The sequence below is a fragment of the Lepidochelys olivacea genome (genome assembly GCF_965140295.1).
Source record: "Lepidochelys olivacea isolate rLepOli2 genome assembly, chromosome: 2".
In the NCBI taxonomy this organism is placed as follows: domain Eukaryota; kingdom Metazoa; phylum Chordata; order Testudines; family Cheloniidae; genus Lepidochelys; species Lepidochelys olivacea.
Window position 1 is genome coordinate 188,534,654 of NC_140412.1, and position 25,654 is coordinate 188,560,307.

Consider the following 25,654-nt stretch of genomic DNA (forward strand, 5'->3'; position numbering starts at 1 on the left):
TGTGACCTCCAGAAGAAGAAAGTGGAGAACCCATGTACCCACCAGTGCAGATAGAGGTAAGAAACCATTTTCAGGCTCTCTGCACAGGCAGTACGGTGGAGAATAGTTTGGAAGAGTTATCTGAGGGAAGGGATCAGAAGGAGATCCCATCAATCGGAAGGCATGGGGTGCACTGTCCTAGGGATGGGGGTTCCACGACCACCACTCCCCAGAGGAGGAGATGGGGGGTGGTGGTCAGGGACTCCCTCCTAAGGGGAACAGAGTCATCCATCTGCCGTCCAGACCAGGAGACTCAAGAAGTGTCCTGCTTGCCTGGAGCTAGAATTCAGGATGTGACAGAGTGTCTGCCGAGACTGATCAAGCCCTTGGACCACTACCCCTTCCTTCTCCATGTGGGCACGAATGATACTGCCAAGAATGACCCTGATCGGGTCACTGCAGACTATGTGGCTGTGGGAAGAAGGATAAAGGAGTTTGAGGCACAAGTCATGTTGTCGTCCATTCTCCCTGTTGAAGGAAAAGGCCCAGGTAGGGACCATCAAATTGTGGAGGTAAACATGTAGTTCCACAGGTAGTGTCAGAGAGAGGGCTTTGGATTCTTTGACCATAGGATGTTGTTCCAGGAAGAAGGATTGCTAAGAAGAGATGGGATCCACCTAACAGAGAGAGGGAAGAGCATCTTCACAGGCAGGCTTGCTATCCTAGTGAGGAGGGCTTTAAACTAGGTTTGCTGGGAGATGGTGACCTAAGCCTGGAGGTAAGTGGGGTACCGGGAGGAACCACAAGGAGGACGGTGCAACAGGGAAGGCCTCCTGATTCATACTGAGAAAGTAGGGCAATTGGCTAGTTATCTTAGGTGCCTGTACACTAACGCAAGAACCCTGGGAAACAAGCAGGAAGAATTGGAAGTCCTGGCACAGTCAAGGAATTATGATGTGATTGGTATAGCAGAGACTTGGTGGAGTAACTCACATGTCTGGAGTACTGTCATGGATGGGTATAAACTGTTCAGGAAGGACAGGCGGGGGAGAAAAGGTGGAAGAGTTGCACTGTATATAAGAGAGCAGTATGATTGCTCAGAGCTCCAGTATGAAACTGGAGAAAAGCCTGTTGAGGGTCTTTGGGTTAAGTTTTGAGGCAAGAGCAACAAGGGTAATGTCATGGTGGGCATCTACAATAAACCACCAGACCAGGAAGATGAGGGAGACGAGGATTTTTTGGACAACTAACAGAATTTTCCAGATCACAGGCCAGGCCTGGTTCTGATGGGGGACTTCAATCACACTGACATCTGCTGGGAGAGCAATACAGCGGTGCCCAGACAATCCAGGAAGTTTTTGGAGAGTGTTGGGGACTTCCTGGTGCAAGTGCAGGAGGAATCAACTAGGGGCCGTGCTCCTTTTGACCTGCTGCTCACAAACAGGGAAGAATTGGTAGGGGAAGTAGAAGTGGGTGGCAACCTGGGCAGCAGTGACTATGAGATGGTCGAGTTCAGGATCCTGACAAAAGGAAGAAAGAAGAGCTGCAGAATATGGACTCCAGACTTCAGAAAAGCAGACTTTGACTTCCTCAGGAAACTGATGGGCAGGATCCCCTGGGAGACTAATATGAGGGGGAAAGGAGTCCAGGAAAGCTGGCTGTATTTTAAAGAAGTATTTTTGAGGGAGCAGGAACAAACCATCCCGATGTGCAGAAAGAATAGCAAATACGGTAAGCGACCAGCTTGGTTTAACAAAGAAATCTTTGGTGAGCTTAAACAAAAAAACAAAGCTTACAAGAAGTGAAAACTTAAACAGATGACAAGGGAGGAGTATAAAAATATTGCTCAAGCATGCAGGGGTGTAATCAGGAAGGCCAAAGCACAATTGGAGTTGCAGCTAGCAAGTGATGTGAAGGGTAACAAGAACGGTTTCTACAGGTATGTTAGCAACAAGAAGGTGGTCAGGGAAAGTGTGGGACCCTTACTGAATGGGGGAGGCAACCTAGTGACAGATGGTGTGGAAAAAGCTGAAGTACTCAATGCTTTTTTTTGCCTCGGTCTTCACAGACAAGGTCAGCTTCCAGACGGCTGCACTGGGCAGCACAGTATGGGGAGAAGGTGAGCAGCCCTCAGTGATGAAAGAAAAGGTTAAGGACTATTTAGAAAAGCTGGACATGCACAAGTCCATGGGTCCGGATCTAATGCATCTGAGGGTGCTGAGGGAGTTGGCTGATGTTATTACATAGCCATTGGCCATTATCTTTGAAAATTCGTGGCGATCGGGGGAGGTCCCGGACGATTAGAAAAAGGCAAACATAGTGCCCATTTTTAAAAAAGGGAAGAAGGAGAATCCAGGGAACTACAGACACACCTCAGTCCCTGGAAAAATCATGGAGCAGGTCCTCAAGGAATCCATTTTGAAGCACTTGGAGGAGAGAAAGGTGATCAGGAACAGTCAACAAGGATTCACCAAGGGCAAGTCATGCCTGACCAACCTGATTGCCTTCTATGATGAGATAACTGGCTCTGTGGATGTGGGGAAAGCAGTGTATGTGATATATCTTGACTTTAGCAAAGCTTTTGACATGGTCTCCCACAGTATTCTTGCCAGCCAGTAAAAGAAATATGGATTGGATGAATAGACTATAAGGTGGATAGAAAGCTGGCTAGATCATTGGGCTCAATGGGTAGTGATCAACGGCTCGATGTCTGGCTGGCAGCCGGTAATAAGCGGAGTGCCCCAGGGGTCAGTCCTGGGGTCTGTTTTGTTCAACATCTTAGAATCATAGAATATCAGGGTTGGAAGGGACCTCAGGAGGTCATCTAGTCCAACCCCCTGCTCAAAGCGGGACTAATTCCCAACTAAATCATCCCAGCCAGGGCTTTGTCAAGCCTGACCTTAAAAATATCTAAGGAAGGAGATTCCACCACGTGACAGGTTTCAATCAGTCCACTGAGCCCTTAGGGGGCGATGGAGAGCTATGGTCCCACGGGCAGGCCTTAGTCACACCTTTCAGACGCTGGGGAATTAGCAGAAAAGGTGTGCTGGCTGGAGCCCGTAGCGCGCCCCTCAAGCCCTGGGGCACGCCGGCACGAGTCTGCAGCGGGCCCCTCAGGCAGGGGAGTGCCGGTACGGGTTTGTAGCGCGTGGTTCTGCTACCCAAGGCAGGTTGGCTGGGGTGGGGGAATGCAGGCCCACCCAACTCCACTGCGTTCCAGCCCAGGGCCCTGACAGTGGCGGGAGGAGAAGGTCCTGCCGCTGGGTCAGCCGGGGGCCATCCGTGCCCGCTGACCAAATACACCCACCACACGGTGCAGTTCTGCCCCTGGTCTACTTTCTACCCGGTCTCTCGAGCCTCCCCGGGCCCTCCAGCTCCCCGGGCCTTCCGGGTATTCAGCTGCTGGCAGCTTCAGCTCCCCATCTGTGTCGGGCTCACGCTGGCCCGGGTTACAGCCTGGCCCCTCCAGGTCCGCCGGGTACTCAACGGCTGGCAGTCCTGGTCACCACAGGCCTTCCTCCCGATCAGGTTCCTCCTGGCCCAGGGCCTCCCCTGGGTCGGCAGCAGGATCTCAAGGGAGCAGCCAGCAGCCTGTGTCTGTCTCCCTCCCTGATCCTCCTCTCACTGGGCAAAGGGCCCCGCCCTCTGTACTTCCTGTCCCACCCCTCCCCTTCCGGGGATTGGCGTAAGCTTGGTCTGGCCCCGCCCACTCAGGCTGAGAGGGTGGCTCTTTACCTTCTGGTTCGGAGGGAGGCCACCCTGGCTCCCTACATACCCTACCCCTCAAATCTAGCTCCCGACCTTCGGAGCTGGCATCCTCACCCTCTCCGAGGCGGGATAGGAAATCTGCATTGGCGTTGTCTCGTCCCGCCTGATGGTGAATCGTGAAGGCATAGGGCTGCAGAGCTAGACACCATTGCATCAGCCTGGCATTATTGTCCTTCATCTTATTAAGCCACTTCAGGGGTGCATGGTCCGTAACCAGTATAAAGGGGGCACCGAGGATGTAGTAGTGGAGAGCATCGACTGCCCACTTAACTGCTAGGGCCTCTTTCTCCATGACAGAGTAGTTCTGTTCTCTGGGGAACAGCTTCTGACTGAGGTAAACGATCGGGTGTTCCTCCCTGTCCACCTCCTGTGGGAGGACTGCCCCAAGCCCTACACCTGAGGCATCAGTCTGAACGATGAAGTCACGATGAAAGTCAGGGCTGAAGAGTACTGGATCGCTACACAGCCGTTCTTTGATAGTTCGAAAGGCTGTCTCGCACTCGTCGGACCAATGCACCCGGCGGGGGGCTGTCCTTGGTCAGGAGCTCCATTAGCGAGGCTGTAACGCTTGCGAAGTGGGGTACAAACCGCCGGTAATAACCAGCTAAGCCCAAGAATTGACGCACCTGCCTCTTCGTGGTCGGCGCCGGATATTCCTGGAGTGCTTGGACTTTCCCGATGAGGGGGTGGACCTTTCCCTGGCCCAAGGTGTACCCCAGGTAAGTGGTTTCCTCCCGCCCGATTCGGCATTTTTTTGGATTGGCCGTAAGCCCGGCTGCGCGGAGGTCCCGGAGGACCGCCGCTACTTGGTTAAGATGTTCCTCCCAGTTATTGCCATAGATGACCACATCGTCCAGGTAGGCCACAGCATACTTCGTGTGTGGTTGCAACACCCAGTCCATCAAACGCTGGAAGGTTGCTGGGGCCCCATGTAGGCTGAAAGGCATCCGGGTGAAATGGTACAACCCTGAAGGGGTGGCAAACGCGGTCTTCTCCTTGGACCTGGGATCCAAGGGGATCTGCCAGTACCCCTTGATGAGATCTAAAGTGGTGATATAACAGGCCTCCCCAAGCTGGTCGAGGAGCTCATCGACGCGGGGCATCGGATAGGCATCAAATTTTGAAATGGCGTTTACCCTCCGGAAGTCAATGCAAAACCACCGGCTTCCATCCGGCTTTGGTACAAGGACAACAGGGCTCCGCCACTCACTCTGGGAGGGCTCAATAACACCCAGATCCAACATCACCTGGACTTCCTCCTCTACGGCCTCCTGCATTTGCCTAGGCAGTGGCCGGGTTGTCTCTTGGACCACCACCCTGGCTTCAGTCTGGATCACATGGTAGGTGAGCGTTGTCCGCCCGGGTTTCATGGTGAATGTCTTGGGGAATGCCCTTACTAAGCAGAGTGCCTATTCTTGCTGCTTGACTGTGAGTGTCTCTGCTAGCTGGGTCTCACCATTATCCGACTCCTCGGGTGGTTGGGGTCCCAGGTCCAGTTTGGGGGGTGGGGGTATGGGACAACGAGGAGTCCTTCCCAGTCCTGCCAGGGTTTTAAGAGGTTTACATGATAAATCTGTTTTTCCTTACGGCAACCAGGTTGCCGAATTTTGTAGGTGACAGGCCCTACCCGGCGGAGGACCTCATACGGACCCTGCCAGCGGGCAAAAAGCTTTGATTCCTCCGAGGGAAGCAGGAGGAGTACTCGGTCCCCTGGCACAAATGATTGAGCCTGGGCGCCCCAATTGTAGTGCTGCTCCTGGGCTCTTTGGGCTGTGTTTAAGTTCTCCCTTGCAAGCTCGCCCACCCATGCCAGCCGCCCCTGCAGTTGTAAGACGTATTGCAAGAGACCCTGTGTTGCGGACGGGTTGTGTTCCCAAGTCTCCCTCAAGAGGGCCAACACCCTGCGGGGTTGCCGCCCATAGAGGAGCTCGAACAGGGAGAACTTCGTGGACATCTGTGGGGCTTCTCGAATTGCCAGTAGTAAAGGAGGGAGCAGCTGGTCCCACTGGCGGAGGTCCTGGGTGGGGAAATGCCACAACATTCCCTTCAGGGTCTGGTTAAACCGTTCGACCAATCCGTCAGTCTGGGGATGGTAGACTGAGGTCTGCAATTTCTTAATCCCCAATACGGCACATACCTGATGGAACAGCTTAGAAGTGAAGTTGGTCCCATGATTAGTGAGTATCTCCCGTGGGAGGCCCACCCTTGCGAAGATCTTCACGAGCTCCGCAGCGATAGTGTGGGCGGTGATACTTCTTAAGGGGATGGCCTCGGGGAAGAGGGTGACGTAGTCCATCAGGACAAGGATGTATTGATGGCCCTCCTTACTTTTTGGAAAAGGCCCGACCAGGTCCATTGCTACCGGCTCAAATGGTACACCTACGATTGGTAAAGGGACCAGGGGGGCCTTCCGTACCCCTGCCGGGGCTGCATGTTGGCAGTCCAGGCACGACACACAGTAATCCTTCACCTCATGGTGGACGCCGGGCCAGAAGAACCTGGCCAGGACCCTGGCCACAGTTTTTTCCTGCCCTAAATGGCCTGCAGCTGGGATGTCATGTACAAGCTTCAGGACAGTCCGACGATGAACGCGGGGGACTACGAGTTGGGTCCGGACCTCTTGGGTCTGGGGGTCTCGGTCAAGGCGGTAGAGCTGCTCGTGGTTGAGTTCAAACCTAGGCCATTGGGTGGAGTGCCGCGCCTCCACGACCTCACCATCCACCCAGGCCAGCTGCTCATAGGCAAACCGGAGCGTAGGGGGTGAAGTCCATCAGGTCAGGAAGGGGACCAGCCGTTTCCAGGCCAACCTGCCCAGGGGTGGGACTTAGGTCAGCTCCAGGGTCGGACCTTGAGTAGGGTCCTGTCTTCCTCTCAGGCGGAGCTCCCTCGAATGCCTCTTTGGTGGGTAGGAATTGGAGCACCTCGAAGAAGTCTGGCCAGTCGCAGCCCAGGATCACTGGATAGGCAAGGGATAATGCCACCGCCACGTTCATTAACTGAGTTGCTCCATTCACCGTGATGGGGACCTGAACCATGGGGTACGATTTTATGTCTCCGTGGATGCACTGAATCCGTACTTCCCCAATGGTCCGCTTGGTGTCTGAGAAGAAAGCCTGGTGGACAAGGGTCTGCCCACAGCCCGAATCAACTAGACCAACTGCGAGGATCCTGGCAACTTCCATGGGAGCTGTCAGTTTGGCCACGGAGGGCAGATGGGCCCATTGCTCCCCGGTGCACACCAGGCCAAAGTTGCAGTCCATTGCAGGACAGCCCCGTTGCAGATGACCATACTCGCCACATCGAAAGCAAGGTCCTACCTCTGGGCGCCCCAGCCACATGGGTGCACCAGTGGGGCTGCAGAGTTGGCTGGGGCCCGGTTGTCGGGTTAAGCGTCCGGGGCGGAGAGTGGTGTGGACTCGGGGTGTCGGGAAAAATTGGTCCTGCCGCCATCTGGTCACCGGGTACGGTGGGGTGCGTTGGTTTGCAAGGTGGGCCCCCCTTTCAAGTTTCTGTGCATTGGGTCCAGGGTTTGGGGGGCGGGCGGCCGGTCCTATCGGGGCCTCTGCCTCAAGAAAGTCCTCCATAAGCGCGACGGCCGTGCTCAGACTTTGTGGCCGGTGCCGCAACACCCAAGCCCTCCCCTGGGGCGGGAGGATGTGCACGAATTGTTTGAGGATGACCTGTTCAGTCACCTCAGCTGCTGTTCGATGCTCGGGTTGTAACCATCGGCTACCTGCGTCCTTCAATTCCTGGGCCACGGCCTGGGGTCTGGCACCCGGTAGGTAGACCTTTTCCCGAAACCGTCGCCGAAAAGTCTCCGGGGTAATGTCGAAGGCATCCAAGATAGCCGTTTTCACTCGAGCATAAATGCGGGCCTCATCATCTGGGAGCCCACAGTAAGCCTTCTGGGCCAGCCCCATCAGATATGGGACGAGGAGGGTCCCCCATTGGTCAGGTGCCCAACCAGCCACTGAGGCAACCCGCTCGAAGGTCACCAGATAGGCCTCTGGGTCATCCTCAGGCCCCATCTTGGCCAGACGGATCGGTGGGGCGGGAGGGGTCAGGGTGGCTGCTCTCTCCGGTTGAGCCCTACCATGGCCCGGCCACAGGGTTGCAAGCTGCTGGAAACACTGGGTTTGTTGTTCATGGTGCTGGGCCCCCAGGGTTTGAAGCAACTGCTGCTGGTGGGCACCCAGCTGCTGTACGAGTTGGTGCTGCTGCTGTTGCTGGCTTTCAGCGAGGAACGTGATAAGCCTTTCCATCTCCATCTTTCAAGAAGGGGAGCTTCAGAGGCCCCCTCGTGCTAACCCTTTCCTGCTGGGATAGGGATCACCTGCCCGCATTCTCCACCACTTGTGACAGGTTTCAATCAGTCCACCGAGTCCCTAGGGGGCGATGGAGAGCTATGGTCCCACGGGCAGGCCTTAGTCACACCTTTCAGACGCTGGGGTATTAGCGGGAAAGGTGTGCCGGCCGGAGTCTGTAGCGCGCCCCTCAGTCAGGGGAGCACCGGCACCAGTCTGTAGCGCACCCCTCAGTCAGGGGAGTGCCGGTACAGGTTTGTAGCGTGTGGTTCTGCTACCCAAGGCAGGCTGGCCGGGGTAGGGGAATGCAGGCCCACCCAACTCCACTGTGTTCCAGCCCAGGGCCCTGACAGTGGCGGGAGGTGAAGGTCCCGTCGCTGGTTCAGCGGGGGGCCACCTGCTGACCAAATACACCCACCACATGGTGCAGTTCTGCCCCTGGGCTACTTCCTACCCGGTCTCTCAAGCGGACCTCTCCAGTCCCTCCAACTCGTCCAGGTATTCAGCTGCTGGCAGCTCTAGCTCCCTCTCTGTGTCGGGCTCACGCTGGCCCGGGTTACAGCCTGGCCCCTCCAGGTCCTCCGGGTACTCAGCAGCTGGCAGTCCTGGTCACCACAAGCCTTCCTCCCGGTCAGGTTCCTCCTGGCCCAGGGCCTCCCCTGGGTCGGCAGCAGGATCTCAAGGAAGCAGCCAGCAGCCTGTGTCTGTTTCCTTCCCTGGTGCTCTCCTCACTGGGCAAAGGGCCCCACCCTTTGTACTTCCTGTCCCACCCCTTCCCTTCTGGGGATTGGTGTAAGCTTGGTCTGGCCCCACCCACTCAGGCTGAGGGGGTGGCTCTTTACCCTCTGGTTTGGAGGGAGGCCACGCTGGCTCCCTACACACCACCTCCCTAGGTAACACATTCCAGTGCTTCACCACCCTCCTAGTGAAAAAGTTTTTCCTAATATCCAACCTAAACCTCCCCCACTGCAACTTGAGACCATTACTCCTTGTTCTGTTATCAGCCTCCACTGAGAACAGTCTAGAGCCATCCTCTTTGGAACCCCCTTTCAGGTAGTTGAAAGCAGCTATCAAATCCCCCCTCATTCTTCTCTTCCGCAGACTAAACAATCCCATTCCCTCAGCCTCTCCTCATAAGTCATGTGTTCCAGTCCCCTAATCATTTTTGTTGCCCTTTCTGGACTCTTTCCAATTTTTCCATATCCTTCTTGTAGTGTGGGGCTCAAAACTGGACACAGTACTCCAGATGAGGCCTCACCAATGTCGAATAGAGGGGAACGATCTCGTCCCTCGATCTGCTGGCAATGCCCCTACTTATACAGCCCAAAATGCCATTGGCCTTCTTGTCAACAAGGGCACACTGTTGACTCATATCCAGCTTCTCGTCCACTGTAACCCCTAGGTCCTTTTCTGCAGAACTGCTGCCTAGCCATTCGGTCCCTAGTCTGTAGTGGTGTATGGGATTCTTCCATTCTAAGTGCAGGACTCTGCACTTGTCCTTGTTGAACCTCATCAGATTTCTTTTGGCCCAATCCTCTAATTTGTCTAGGGCCCTCTGTATCCTATCCGTACCCTCCAGCGTATCTACCTCTCCTCCCAGTTTAGTGTCATCTGCAAACTTGCTGAGGGTGCAATCCACACCATCCTCCAGATCACTTATGAAGATATTGAACAAAACCAGCCCCAGGACCGACCCTTGGGGCACTCCACTTGATACCGGCTGCCAACTAGACATGGAGCCATTGATCACTACCCGTTGAGCCCGACAATCTAGCCAACTTTCTATCCACCTTATAGTCTATTCATCCAGCCCATACTTCTTTAACTTGCTGGCAAGAATACTATGGGAGACCGTGTCAAAAGCTTTGCTGAAGTCAAGGAACAACATGTCCACCGCTTTCCCCTCATCCACAGAGCCAGTTATCTCATCATAGAAGGCAATTAGATTAGTCAGGCATGACTTGCCCTTGGTGAATCCATGCTGACTGTTCCTGATCACTTTCCTCTCCTCTAAGTGCTTTAGAATTGATTCCTTGAGGACCTGCTCCATGATTTTTCCAGGGACTGAGGTGATGGATGATGGGATGGATTGCACCCTCACCAAGTTCGTGGATGACACTAAGCTGGGGGGAGAGGTAGATAGGCTGGAAGGTAGGGATAGGGTCCAGAGTGACCTAGATAAATTGGAGGATTGGGCCAAAAGAAATCTGTTGCGGTTCAACAAGGACAAGTGCAGACTTCTGGACGTAGGACGGAGGAATCCCATGCACTGCTACAGGCTGGGGACCAACTGACTAAGCAGCAATTCTGCAGAAAAGTACCTGGGGATTACAGTGTACGAGAAGCTGGATATGAGTCAACACTATGCCCTTGTAGCCAAGAAGGCTAATGGCATACTGGGCTACATTAGTAGGAGCCTTGCCAGCAGATCGAGGGAAGTGATTATTCCCCTCTATTTGGCACTGGTGAGGCCACATCTGGAATATTGCATCCAGTTTTGCCCCTTCCCCCTTCCCCCGCCGAAAGGATGTGGACAAATTGGAGAGGATCCAGCAGAGGGCAACGAAAATGATTAGGTGGCTGGGGCACATGACTCACAAGGAGAGGCTGAGGGAACTTGGCTTATTTAGTGTACAGAAGGAAAGAGTGAGGGGGGATTTGACAGCAGCCTTCAACTACCTGAAGGGGGATTCCAAAGAGGAGGAGCTAGGCTGTTCTCAGTGGTAGCAGATGACAGAGCAAGAAGCAATGGTTTCAGGTTGCAGTGGGGGAGGTCTAGGTTGAATATTAGGAAAAAACTATTTCACTATGAGGGTGCTGAAGCACTGGAATGGGTTACCTAGGGAGGTGGTGAAATTTCCATCCTTAGAGGTTTTTAAGGCCCAGCTTGACAAAGCCCGGGCTGGGATGATTTAGTTGAGGTTGGTTCTGATTTGAGCAGGGGGTTGGACTAGATGACCTCCTGAGGTCTCTTCCAACCCTAATCTTCTATGATTCTATGATCTCACGCTGTTTTTTCCTTCCTATGGACTTCCCATCCCCCTGCTGATTCATATCTAAATGGGGCTTCCTCTGTTTTGATTCCCCATGCTACCTTCCCTCCTGTCTAGGAAAAAATGTTATTTCTTCCTTTGCTTGGTCACAAAATTTAAAACATTATATTAGTAAAGATCCATAATTCCTTATATAGTGTTAACACACACATTTCACAATGACATTAATCACCAGTGTGTTACAGGCTTCCATAAAACACATTACTCAGTACACTTTTATAATATAATAATATGGTATAAAATCAATTGATTCAATTGCTTATTCTTTAGGGTTCAGAACCCCTATCTTTATAGACCAGTAGACCTTTGAAATGTATTCTCAGGTAAAGTTCCTTTTCTCCTGTTTGGAAGAGATGCCATGTGGTCTAGTGAAGACTTCATACTGGTTCTCCCCAGCTGGGGAATGTTGAGATGTTACCTCCTCCCCTTGTTAGCGTGATGACATTGTTTACCTTGTATGTAAATGTACCTTTGTCTCTGCCTAACGGTCAGGCCAGTCAGACAAACAAATAAACATTTGTCTAGGGCAGATTAGGCTTACACATAGCTTTCCAAACATAATTCTAGTACATATCTATAACACTTTGTACACACCCCATATGCATATCATGTAAGAATATTAAGGATCAGTAATTATTCATTTTCCAGTGATATATTACATATCACCCGGCACTGCCACTCAGAAGAAGCAGGCAAGCCTCCTTAACTGGCCTGCTGGTCCTGACTGCTCAGTGTCTCCTCCTGCCCCTTCGGGGCCTCAAGGTGGCCTGGTCTGAGTGGGTTTTCCTTGAGCCATGGAAAATACTTCAAAAATACTTAAGCATTCACTGGAGCCCAGATCTCCCAGGTGAGTGCCCTAACGGCCAGACTGTAGTCATTTTCACACTCTGTCAGCCCCAGTAAGTATTTAAATAAAATAGTTACACAAAGTGGAACAGCTTCAACAGAAGAGCTTGAGAGCCCTACTTCAGAACACCTCATACCCTGGTGGTTAAGGTACTTACCTGAGAGGTTGGAGATCCAAATTCAAATCCCTGCTCCACAGCAGGCAGAGTAGGGCATTGAACCAAGGTCTCTCACATCCTTGCTGAGGGCCCTAGCCACTGGGCAGAACATTAAGAGGGAGATACCAGTGCTGCTCCTCTTGTGTGAATCTCGACCTTCATTTTCTTTGCTTTTATGTTAAAAATGCTGAGAAACATAACAGAATCAATCCCATGATCTCCATTCATTCATTTCCAATTAATGCTGTTTAACTAAATCAGCCTTCCAGTTTTGTACCTGATTTGAGTCCTCAGTAGCTTTCCTAATGCTTAAAAAGTTTATCACTTTGCAATTTCCTGGATCATTTCTAGGTCTCTTCTTAAAAACAGGTCTTATATAAGTTTCATTCCAGTCCCTGAATATAGTCCCTTTCCTGCTTCAAAAAAGACTTTAAATATAGCTGTTAACACTGTACTTGCCTTTTTTCTTTCCTTCACAATTCTTGGGATTGTTTCTACCTGGCCCGGAGTTCAGTTTTCAGATGTTCAAATCTCTTAATCATCTCTTCTGCTGTGATCCTGATTTCCTTTGGCAAGTCATCTTCTTCTTCCTCCTTTTGGAAATTTATCACTATTATTGGCAGCTATCCACTATCCTCAGTTGTGAGCACTGAGATAAAGAATTAAATTTCCTTTTTTAAAGCAATATCTAGTGCTTTTCTCAATACATTCCCATTGCCATTTGTTGGCTATTACTGAGTCCGCTGTCATCTTCTGTAACATTTTACTCTTATGTAAGATTGTTCTAGAATGCTTGGTTCTTCACCTCAGGTTCAAATATGCAAGCCTTACTGACAAGTAAACTCAACTCATGCAAGTAGTCCCATACAATTCAATTGGATTAATCTCATGAGTAAGGATGACTCATGTGACCTAAGACTATACTTCTTTTAAAAAGAACAATTCAACTAGTTTTGATAATAAGTTGGTTGGGAAAAGCAAACTAAAGAAACATGGGACTGGTATTTCAGTGTTCGAATCATATAGTTTGATATATTCATTCAACAGACTTTCCAATAGAACAGGTTGGGAATTTTTTGATGGACCAAGTTTTTGGTGAGAAAATACTGATTTATTGAAACCAAAATTTTAGAGAACAAACATCCAGAATAGTCAATAGGCTGGTGGTTATGACAGTCACCTGGGATGTGGGAGACCTAGGTTCAACTCCTTATTTTACTTGAGTCAAGCCAGGGACTTGAACCTGACTGTACCACGTCCCAGCTGAACATCTGTCTCTCACAATCTTTCCTGTTGGAGCTGATCCATGTTGTTTAGATAATTAAACATTCATGGGGGGAAGAGAGAGACTGACTCTCTAGTATGGTGGTTTATGGCACCCACCTATGATGTGGGCTTTGTCCCTGTGCAAGATGGGAGAATCATTTTTCACCCAGCTCTGCTTTACAAGGAAGGGAGAGTGTTCTCCAATCTTTGTCACCCCAAGTGAAGCCAGATTTCATACAACCAGCAGATAGTTTCTTTGCAGTTTGCACTCTGTGGTCCCTTTTTCAGTAATAGCATTATGACTGACATCTCTGTCTCCACAGGGAGTTCTCCTGAACTAACGGAATTTGTAGCAATTTCTGCTCCCTAAATCCCTCACCATTTTTATAGCATAAATTATTGGTTCATCAATCATTAAGCGAGCACTGACCACCCTTTGCACTGAATGCAGTTGGGGATCTTGTGACAAAGATAGTGATCAGGTAATTAGAGAGTGTACCATAATGCATTTGCACAAGGGAGCCAAATTAAGGTTGCATGGGTTTCTGTAATTCTGGCATTTCCTAACTTTTTAATGTTTAACTTTGCAACTTTAATGTTTTTAACATAAATTGTGTGTGTGCACGTATGCATAATTTATTATTTTGATTGCAAAAGCCCACAAAACAACTTAAAATACGTTCCAAACACAGAGAAAGAGACAGTTACAGGACAATTGGCTACTATATAAAGTAGTAAATGAACTACTGTAAATTTCAGTTCTGTCTCTGTAATTCACTCCTGTTCAGCCTGAAGACCTGCTGGTCTATCCAGGCATTTACACTGAGCTAATGATTTTGGTGCCCAAGTCCCATCAAATTCTCACAGCACTGATGGGCTAGGTATTGCTCCCTATAAAGTCAATGGAAATTTTGCCGTTGCCTTAACAAAAAGGAAACAAATACATGGAAACTGAGATGTTTTTCCACACATATCTCACCCTGTTCTTTCCTTGCATAACGCTTTTGAAATGTATGAAGATCTGAGTTGCTTCCTGCCATTTAAACAGCTGTGGGAGTGAGTTCCTAGATATGGTAAGTCTTGTTCTGTTTAAATTTGATATGCAGTTCAATCTCTTTGCCTTTTAACTCCCCACTGGCTCTTTGATCAATAATTTAAATACAGGTCCCTAGGGAATTATATTAGAGTTACGCTGTTTATTGGCAAATCACATTGAGTGAGCTTTAGTAATCATTATGGGAGGGTTTATCTAAAACATTCTCTGAAAATAATTGTAACTGTAGCTTTCCATTAGCGAGCATGGGCATAACGAACAGCTGTCCTGATGAGCAAGTATAAAGAAAACAAATATTGGAGCTCTATATTTTCTGTTGCTGTACAAACAATGCAAACAGCAGCCATCACAATGTACAGCAAGCAGAGCTATAAACAGCACACAGCACAGGCGTTTCTACCAGCTAGCTCTGGAGGCGGCAGGATGCAGCAAAGGCTGTTGTAGCTCATGGGCTGTGGTAGTAGCTTCAGAGTAGCTCCAATGGAGCCTGAGAAGGAGTCAGTTCCTCTCTAAGCTTCACAGAGGCCACTTTATCCAGGGGGAGTCAAGATTTGGCCCTATTTTGCCAATAACTTCCAGCAACAAAATGCATTTGCATTTACTTTCAGCAGTTTTCCTCTAATTTCCCTCAGCGCAGAAGGCTTTCTCCGCCTTCTTTCTTGGCCTGGTATCAGTCTGAACGCAGTCAGTAGTTGACTCTTGACAGCTGTTCTTCCCTTCCTGGGCATTATCTTCCTTCAGTAACTGCAGGGTCCCCTACAGGGGTTACGGCAACACCCCAGGAAGCTTCTCCAACCAGGGAATGTGACACCACCACAGAAAACTTCCCAGGAGTTTTTCTCCTTAGTTGAGATAAGTTATGAAAAACAAAACCACAGCACTTGCTTCCCCTCTTTGCACTGAATACATTGTAGGCCTGACCCTTCCGTTGCACGCAGGGTTGTAAGGGATTATAATTATATCAAAGCCCCACACAGGATGCATTCAAAGGCTTGTCATTTCCAGAGAAACACTCAATAGACTTGGTGGCTGCAGGAGCTCTCACATTGCTTCAAATCAATGTCCGCTTCAATTAGCCTTTATTTTTAAATTGCAAAGATAAATCTTTATGGGCAATGTGGCAATTATCCACGACATGCGCCAGCTCTGTCCAGCTCATTTAGCACCTTCTAGTCAATAGTATTGATCAGCTGTCAAAAATATTTGTTCAAGCTTTTTCTCCGCTCATCAGTATCTTGTTACCAAATGGCTTTTAATCCACTACTGTTACAAGTGTCTTTTGGTACAAATTCAATACCACACAGTCATATTTCTTCAGTGCTTTCTCCCATGACATCTCATTTTTACCAAGAAAGAAGTTTAATACATCACCATCTTAGATTTCACATTTGGTTGTTTGGTTAGGAGCTGAAGGATAGTCTTGTGCTTGTGATTATGGGAAAATGCTATGCCTATGCTCAGCTGTATGCAATGTTGGTGTAGCCGCGTCAGTCCCAGGATATTAGAGACACAAAGTGGCTGAGGTAATATCATTTATTGGACCAACTTCTGTTAGTGAGAGGGAGAGAAGCTTTCCAGGAACACAGAGCTCCTGAAGAAGAGCTCTGTGTTAGCTCAGAAGCTTCTCTCTCTCACCAACAGAAGTTGGTCTAGTAAATGATATTACCTCAGCCATCTTGTCTCTCATGCTCAGTTGGTAATGTTCCTACCTTGCCATGTGCTAAACTGTTTTTTAAAGGTCCAAACAGCCTCAAATGTATAACACTATTTTTGCAGCTATGCACAAGAAGGAATCGAGTCAGAAACTGTAGATGAGGTGTTCAAAATGCTGGATAGTTCTGTGACCAACAATTAATGTATTTATGCATGTTAAGATAACAGCAGTAAGATCTTATACTTCAGAGCATAACCTGGTCATCACCGGGGTAAGGAGAGAATTCCCCTCCACCATTTACAACATGCACAAATGGCGAGGGCCCACATCTGCAAAGGTACTGAGGTGCCTGCATCCCAGGTTTAGGCTCCACTGCGATCCACAGAACTCCTGCTTGGCTGCTGCCTAATCCTGGAGGGGCCTACACTCATTTAACAGCTACGGTTTTGCTGTAAACTGGGCGCATTCACATTGCTGCCTCACTCTAGATGCCCATCTCCTGTCTAAACCCCAGAGGGATCCACAAAGTGGGGGAAGGTAGGTGTTTGTGCGCCTAACTCACGAGTCGGGCCCGATCCAGTCGGCATCATCAGAGGCCACCTACTTGATAGGGTCCCACTCAAAATCCATCCAGAGAAGGTGGTGGTGTTGGTAATGCCCAGCTTATAATTTTTAGTCCAGTGGTTAGAACACTCACTTGATTTCTCCCCACCCCACCCCCACCTGCCGGAGCGGGAGAAATGATTTAAACAGGGCTCTCCCTGCTCTCAAGAGAGCTCTAACCACTGAGCTATAAGAGATTGTAATATGGCATTCCCTCAATCTCTCCTGTTGAAGTTGTTCCACTTTGGATAAATAAAAAAAAATTCATTGAAGCAGGGGGACTGGCTCCTTCGGTCTCCATCTGCCCCCAACCCATGGACAACAGATCATTCCCACTCTCTCTGACCCAATGACTCGAAGAACAGCTCAGTGTAAGCTCAAAAGCTTGTCTCTCTCACCAACAGAAGTTGGTCCAATAAAAGATATTACCTCCCCCACCTTGTCTCTCCAATGACTTTAAGCATTTATTCAGAGATAGATGCCTCCCCGCAGCCCAGACTTAGTCACCTACCTCCATGAGAGGTTTAGGGCTCACCCACCTTGTCAGTATCTCCAATGGCTAGTTTAGGCAGACAGTGCCTAGCATGTTGGCTTTTGTGGATTGCACTCTTAGGCGCCTCTCTCTCCCCATGCACTTTATAAGGAGCCTAGATATCTAACTCAGGCTTTGTGGAGCACGGTGCTGTTCCAGTGCTTTTCTAGGCATCTAATAGTTAAGCATTGACACTTAGCATTGCAAAGCCTCAGACCCTTTGAGGGCTTACTTGCCTTGTGAGTGGGACCAAGGTTGCCTTCATCTCACTCATAGGTAACTACAAGACTTGGACAAAGAGTTTGATACAATATGGCACATCCTGTGCCTTGAAAAGCCAAATACCCATTGTATTTTTGCTCTTCATTCCTTATATCATTGTTGCTGACACATTGGTAAAATGTAATTGAAAACAAAAAGAACTTGGACCAAAAATGCAACATGACAGGCCACATGCTTCGGTTCTGTGATGTTGAAGCAATTGTGGACTTAAATTGGAAGAGAAATCAAAGTTTCTGTCCTCGTGAAGAGGTGGTCATGGGACATTGCACAATGCTTTAGCTAGCATTACAAGGCTCCCAGAAGAAATCAGGGGAGCAGGGGGATAATGGTTCCCCCTTCAGAATAGAGTAAAGCCTTTATGGGAGGGTACCTGGAAGTCCAAGGCCAGATGGGGCTGAAGTATTGGAGGGCTTCTTTATACTGGAGAGGAGCCTTATCTTATTATTTCTCTTATTTGAAGTTACTTGTGATACGGATACCAGAAGACCCCAACCTCATTACTCTCCTGTCTTGTTCAAAAGGCAGATTATAGGTGAGAGCAGCAATGTAGTTCCACAACGAGTGCCAAATTTTCAGAACAGGCCAGCTGAACTGAACCTGCAATATCTGTGCATTGGATGTGTAAGACCTCTGTGTGTGTGTGTGTGTGTGTGTGTGCACGCAAAATGTGATTGATTGAAGGGGGTTAGAGAAAAGGGCTATACAAGTTTTGCAGGTGCCATTCAAGGGGTGAAAGTTAAATTGAATAATCAACGGCCATATTATAGCTCACAGAATATTGTTTTTAGATGGTCCCACCAGCATTTGTGACTGCCTGGTGACAGAAACAAACCAGTGAATTTGGGGATCTGTTCAATGAGGTCAGAAAGTTTCTTGCAGAGTTCATTAAATGAGAACAAAAAAAGCTTTCTATTGTCCCAGGCTGGGTCTGGCTCAGAGGGCCAACCTAAAATCCAGAGAGAGGAATTCAAATGCTTACTCCTTATAAACCCTCCCAGCAAAATGATTCTCTCCAGGTGAGCTCAGCCACATCCCCTTCAGGACAGAGCTCCCTGGCAAGCCCTGAGGGCAGACATCTGTGCTGGGTATTCTGCTCAGAGAGAAAGTGTGAACTTTTTCTCTGCCATGCACTGACTGAACACCTGGTCACAAGATTACAAAATGAGAAAGAAAATACCTTGGGAGCTTCAAATGGGTTGAATATTCTCATCTCTCAGCCAAATTAAGCTGTTTATGCCAGTTGTGTTTTTTAAAAAAACCTACGTCAGCTCTTGTTGGAACACTAATGGATCATTCCTGCAAAATTTATGATTTGCATAAATATTTGCATAATAGTCACTAGACTTACTCTCCTGAGCTTCTCTATCAAGACGGAGGAAAGAAAATGCAACAAGAGTCTTAAAATTAGTGGTTGGAGTTTTTTAAAAATACTTGTTAACATTTCACCTATTTACATTCATAATGTCAGAGTTAATTTCACAATGGAAATAAATAGCTGTAACAAAACAGTACAAATGTTTTTAGAGTAGAAATAATTGCAACATGAGGTACACGGATTTCAGCAGTGATTTTAAAAGTAAATGTTCAATCATATGGCTCACTGTGGGGCTGATTCTGCAACACATATACACACACTGAGTAACATTTACTCACAGGATTAATATCATTGAAACCAAATGGGAGAGAAAATAGCAAACATTTGCAAACCTCTAGAAAGATCAGTTCAGATTTGATGGATGCCTTGGTGAAGGTTTGGGTCAGATATTATATCTAAACCAGTTCATCTAACCTTGTTTATGAGGTCATTCATCATCTAACGTCCTACTGTGATAACCTTGACAAACCTCACTGAATGAAGTTAATCTTTATTGAGTTACGGTTGATACCTTTGGAGTTCGTTGTATTAAAAATGGAAATGTTTCTGTACCAGTGTGAGACTGTATAAAACTTCTTTAGCAAGAAGACAAGACTAATGCAATCCCTGGAAGGTCCAAAGGGTTGTTTGGAACAATGTGTGTGAAGTGGATTTCCTAGGAATATCTTGAAGTGAGGGGAATGCAAGTTCTCTCCTCCAAAGCCAACTTTCTTGAAGATAGATCCTGGGGAGAGAGACTCTTGGTATAGTAACTACCTGCTTCTGGAGACTCCCAATCAAAGACCACTAGTCTGTATAAAGGGTGAATAAACATGTTATGAGTGTGCTTGTTCTGAGCTGAAGCTATGATGAACTGGTAACCACACAGAATCACCTTTGGGTGGGGATTTGAGGAACCAGAATCCATGCTGGGTTTGGGGTGGGGGAATATCTGGTAAGCTCATTGGCACATGTGTATGTTTTTAATGGTTTTGTAATGCTTTTTACCTTTCTGTGAAAGCCTGTGAGGTAACTTATAATGGTAGCAACGACACCTGTTATCAGCTTCTAAACAGAAAGCAAGCCAATGTCTGTTCTGGGATATACACAGCGAAGGCAAGGAACCACACAGCCTGGGAATACCTCAGTCAGAAGGGAGAGGGACATGAGAAGAGAAGCCACAGCTGGGGAGCTGGAAGCCTGAGAGCGGGTGCCCTTGCTGGGCCACTAAAGGGAAATATGGGTCCAGTTGCCCTGAACTGTGACACCTACCATGCTACCTTGGTATCTCTTCAGGCAAGAGAGACAAAGGAAGAGGCACTCCAGGCTGGCCTTGGCTCAGAGACAGAAGAGATACCATTGCTCTCCCCCTGGGGTCTCTGAGCAGAGAACATACAACTCATGTTTAGGATAGTGGGTGTCAGTCTTTTGGGGGGGGGGTTCAGAGGGTGTAAAACCTTGTGAGGAGCTCTTAGCACCTCACAGCATCAAGCACCTAGCACCTATTGTGTCTCTGCAGGGACAGTTGGGGAAGGTAATATAAACTTCATGGGCTAGATTCTCATTTACCCTAAAGGGAGGGGCCTTACAATGGATGTAAGTTACATTTATGTCCACTTTAAGGCCCCTTTTCAGTGCCAGAGTGGCATAAAGGGGTCTACTGTGATGGGTGGTTGTGCAAAGCAGACAGACAGAAGAAGAATCTGACCCTATAAGGTTCCCCTCATTATAGGGCTCTCTTAACAACTACCTCTTAACAGAAGCAAAAATAGAGTTGACTTCCCCCAACCAGTCCTTTACAGGGGAAACCTTTATTTTTGTTATGTTTTGGTTAAGAATTCATTTAAATGAGTTTGGTTTAGCAGTAGGAGATGGATCACAGGACAAGTAAATTCCATTAGAGGATCACAAAATACTTAGGGTCTGAGTCATTCCAATTTTACACCAATCAAACTCTGTTGATTTCAGTGAAATTGCATAGGTGTAAAATCAAGAATCAAGTCCTCATTTATTCTGGAGGAGATTGTGATACCCTTTCTACCACTGAATAGCAGGGACCTTTAATCCTTTGGAGAACTTTTTCTGCTCTGTGTACATTGGCTGTTTGCACCAACCCTGCCTTTCCCTGTCCCCTTCACTCCCCTCAAAGTCCCCTTCCCATTTCTTTCCAGTTACCTTATCCACTCTGAAGCATACCCACCTAAAGAAAAGAGAAAATCAAGGAATTAACATGCTGTTTGTCACCACCACTTTGTTCACTCTGCTTGTGTGTTCTACCCCTGTCCTATGTCTTTCTTGTCTATTTAGATTGTAAACTCTTTTGGGTCGGGCACGGTCTTTTTGCTTGGTCTGTACACTGCCTGGCACTGTGGGGTTCTGCTCCAGGACTGGGACTCCTAGGCACCACAAGGATACAAATAATAAAAACAAGTAAGAGTGTCACCACATAGTCAATTCTGTTTATGCAGCAATAGAAATAGCACCTGGCACCAGTGAACGGACCATAAAATTGTTATTTATGGTTTTGAAAATTCAGTTCTGGCTAGAGCTCTGGAAGGCAGTAAGATTTACAAGACAGCATATCTGGAATCTTCATCAAGCTCATAGAGATGTACCAAATAAATGTTTGTTTTACATATTACTTTGATGAGCAGACACTACCTGTGCCACTGAAATAATGTTAGAAATAATAATGAAGTGTGCATTTGGGAAAACACTTTGGACTGATTTCCACTTAACAGTTAGGCTCTGCTGATGTTTTGTTTTCTTACATTAAATACAAATGCAGCACCATAACCTTCCTTTTAAAAAGTTTATACTGAGAATTTTGCACATAAATAAAAAATGATATTTTCCCTCCTTTGTAATAAAAGCTATTGTATTTATTTTGTTGCCTGCTATTCTTTATCCTGCTGAGTGAAGAAACACACTCAGCTTATAAATATGCCCCAGCTCAGAAGGAAGACCATATATTTGTATATTATTATTTATGCCCCGTGCAAAAAAGTTACATTCAGCACAAAATACTAGCAAGGAAATCTATGCAATTGAGGATCCTGCAATCACATCGTATAATCCCAATGGATGGTGAGGATGCTCTACATTTATCAGGATCAGATCCTAAATTAAGGTTATAATCTAAAAGTGTAGCCATTTATACCTGCACAGAGTGGGCCAGATTGTTATCTTCTATGGGTTGGACTATATGCACTGCTGCATGGATGAAAACCTGGCTCCACTGAAGCTTGCAATTGACTTTGACGGATTTCACCCCCGTGGTGGAAAGGGATGGGAAGTACACCGGATTTCTCCAGCAGAGTTTACAAGTAATGCTTCAGACTTTCAAAATTCCGCTGTTTGGGTACAGTCATGACTAAAAACAGGGCTAAAATACTTTCAGTGTATTTTTTCCACTCAACACGCAAATTAAAAAAACAAAAACAAAGGGCTGAATCTTTCCACATAGACACACAAATGCACAGTCAACTTCAGGCAGAGTAGTAGCATGTAATAGTTCGGCTAAAACGGTGGATATCTCAGCAAGTTAAGAGCACAAGGAAAAAAGGGTTATAATGGAAGTCATTTTGCAAACCTCACTACAGTATTTCCAACCAGGCAAACTCCAAAATAGGCAGCACTTGCTATGTTATTGAGCAGGCAGCAAAACAATTAGTTGCCCTGTTCTCCTTTTTCATATAAACTTAATTGGCTAAAACACTGGGGGAAAAGTATATTTGTATTCCATTTGTGTTCATTAAGAACATAGTTTTGTTGGGTCTTCAGAGTGAGGTCTAAAAATGCTTTTCGTAGTATGAATATAGATCTGAAAAGCAGATGATTCTGAGCTAGCCTGTGCCTGCTTAAGAAAGCACCAGTTTAATAACAGGGATGAAAAGCTACTCTGGGGTCTGTCTAATCAGAAATTCCATCCTGGACCTTAGAAACCAATATTTCCTCAAAATATTTTGGTTCAAGGCAAAAAAGTGTCAACCTTTTTCATTAAATGGAAAAATTGTATTCCAGTCAGCTAGTTTTCAGCAAACATAACAAACCCTGTAATTTCATGTCTCATATTAGAGACATGGAGAACTGTTTAAGTAACCATTAATGATACTTCTACTACAACCAAGAAGCCCATGCCAGTGGAAGAACTTTTATACTACATATTGTGTACAGAAAACTGTTTAAATATCAATATTGTGAAGCAGAGCACTTAAAAGCAGGAATGATCAAAATTAAGATTGTCTGAACAACCTTAACTCTGCCCCTTGTGCGTATTCATTATTTTGCAGACATTGTTTACATGATAATATACTTCTTATAGACCCAGTGTTCAGATCGAATACTACTAGTGAATTTTTACCATACATGTTTGCCCTATAAACATGAGTATAAAACTGCAGTCTACATATTAACTTTTCTAAATGATGGTGTCTAATTTGGCCTGCTGTTCAAGAGGGAAAAAACCAATCTTGACTCTTAGACGTCAGGTTTAGTTGGCAGGTCTGGCAGGTGGGGAAAAAATATCCTTGAAAACTGAGCAAATTTTATATGAAATCATTGAGAGAAGACACAAAGCCAGTCTGCGGACTACAATTACAGCTTAAGTCTCAATCATGCTGTTCATTCATTGCCTTGTAGGTGGATTGGCTACAGTACAGGAGAGGGCTGAAATTTTAGTCATTTCAAAAGATTTTTCTGTGCTCCTTTTTATAAAAAGGGACAGGTGCAAACGAAGCACATAAATTTGTCTAGTAAGCTATCAAATATGAACTCTTAGAATATAGCACATGCCCCAGGAATTGTCAGCATCTGCGTAGCAAGAGTACATTATAATAAGCTAGGTACTCAGATATTACAATGTCAGACAGCAGTATAAGAACCAAAGAGGCCAGAAAGCAACCAGATACACCAAGAGATCCCCAGCTTGAGAGGATGATGACCCAGCTGATAGGAGCTGCTATCTGAGCTCTACACCAAAAACTCTCCAGCAATCTCTGGTATAGGCGGCCTGCCAGGGGCATTTCTGTGAGGCGAGAGGATGTGACCAGAGTACACTGAACTTCTTTAACAATCTTGGAGCCATACCAGCCAAGCATAGTAAATGTTAATTCAGAGTAGAGATTTGTCCTAAATTGGAATCAGAAGTAGCTCCCTCCACACATACACACACGCCCGAGGATCAGGGAACCACATATGACTGCATCACCTTCACTCCCAGCTGCACTCTGTGGATATCTGGCACAGTTGAGGATTAAGGCCATTATTGGCTAACAGTGTAAATACATACGAGTCCAGCAAGAGGCTATTTAGAGTACACAATGGTGCCATTCCTAACACTTTGCCCTGGAAGACTCAGCCTTTAATAGCCAGCCTGGATTAACTCTTCTAGTGTGTCTATTGAATGTTCTGGGGATGTCTAGGGTTTCAGATGGTCTCTGTAACAGACAGGGGTACAGGCTCATGGCCCTTGCTTGCCTGACAAAATAGGAAAGTTCTATAAATGACTGACACAACTACAGTTCCAGTGGCATTTCTTGGCTCCTTTATCCATCTAAGTGCTGCAGAGGATGATTGCTTCCTCCGGTGTGGTTTATGTGCCGTCATTTACTGAGGTTTTGTTCACTTTAATTTACAGGGAAGTTCTCTCTCTCTCTTTTCTTGTCTTTCATTCTGTTTACAGTTGATAAATGACTCCCTTATAGAACTTTTTGGGTTGACTATGTCCAGAGTGAAGCAGGATTGGTGATGACACCGTGATTCGGTAGCTCTTGACACTGAATTGCAGCAGTTGTTCATGGCTCAACACCCAGCAAAGAATTAGTGTCAGGTTCACTCTAACACATACCTTGGTGGTTTGAACACAAGCACATTGCATCATGCTTCAGTCAGCTTAACATGCATGTGTATGATGGTTAATGATGATTAATTTTATGTAAGTAATACACCTAGTTATGGTTCTAAGAGGATCTGTGGTCTAGTGGGTAAAGCAGGGGACTGGGAGCAACGAGTGGGACTCCATTATTCTCTTCCTGATTTTGCCACTGACTTACTGTGTGAACTTGGACAATTAAGCCAAGATTCATTAGAAACCAGAATGCATAGTTAGGTAGCTAAATAAGTAACCTGATTTTCAGAAATGCTAGGCAATGAGCAGTTCCCACGGATTTCAGTGGAAGATGAAAATCAGTTGAAAATCAGTCTTAACTATAGGCTTCAGTTTCTGAAATTCTTGGCATCGCTGTTCAGACTATCCCTGGGTGTCTCTTCACTGGGGGGGGGAGGGGCGGAGTGGAAATCTGAACTAGCTAAAGCAGTTAAAATAGAAGAGAAGAAACAGAAACTCTAATTTTAACTAGGGTTAGCAGCTCAAATTAAGCAAACTGCTTATTATTGCATAACAAAAATAGACTATACATCACAGCTCATCATGAATAAGGGACAATACATTAAGACATTCATTTGTGATGCACTTTTCTCTCAGTTGGAATACTGTTAAGGCCAAATTCATCCTGGTCTAATTCCATTTCACAGATTAAACTACGTCTCTGCACAGAATAAAACAAATGTTTTTAAAAAGTTGGTATCAAGTTTGAGACCTAGGCATTGAGCGTTCCCTATAATACCTAGGTATTGGTTCCACTTTGTAGTTCTTACCGAAAGGGATCCATCAAATTATGGTTTAAAAATCTGGGGAGTTTGTGCTAAAAAACACATGCTACAAGTATGAAACACTCCTATTTGCTATTCATGAATCTGCAGGGCTCAGACACCATGGTGATGGGTGTATGGTGTAAGAAT